Below are 607 nucleotides of genomic sequence, written 5' to 3'. Positions count from 1 at the left end.
ATATCAATGATCCAGGGATCCATCTGAATATCAATGATCCAGGGATCGTGGCTTGAAGGAAGAAGAGTGAGGATAGTTAAGGTTGGTTAAAGACAGCCCAAACTGAAAGATTTAAATGCAGCCAATTAACACCTGACATGTTCAAAGACATATGGCAGCACGGTGGCGCAACTGGTAGAGCTGCTGCCTCTCAGCGAGCAGGTCCCTGGTTCAAACCCCGGTCCAGGGGCCTTTCTGGGTGGAGTTTGCATGTTCTCTCCGTGCATGCGTGGGTTTTCTCCGGGTACTCCGGTTTCCTCCCACAGTCCAAAAACATGCATGTTAGGCTGATTGGTAACTCTAAATCGTCCCTAGGTGTGAGTGAGAGAGTGAATGGTTGTTTGTCTCGTTTGTCTCTATGTGTCCCTGTGATGGACTTGCGACCCGTCCAGGGTGTACCCCGCCCCTCGCACAGTGATTGCTGGACATGGGCACCAGCGACCCCCGTGACCCAAAATGGAATAAGCGGGTAAAGAAAATGGATGGATGGATATATGTACATACCTATATATATATGCATTTATATATATATATATATATATATATATATATATATATATATATATAT

This window comes from Nematolebias whitei, chromosome 12 (genome assembly GCF_014905685.2).
Source record: "Nematolebias whitei isolate Nwh7 chromosome 12, NemWhi1, whole genome shotgun sequence".
In the NCBI taxonomy this organism is placed as follows: Eukaryota; Metazoa; Chordata; class Actinopteri; order Cyprinodontiformes; family Rivulidae; genus Nematolebias; species Nematolebias whitei.
This window is presented reverse-complemented; position numbering follows the sequence as displayed.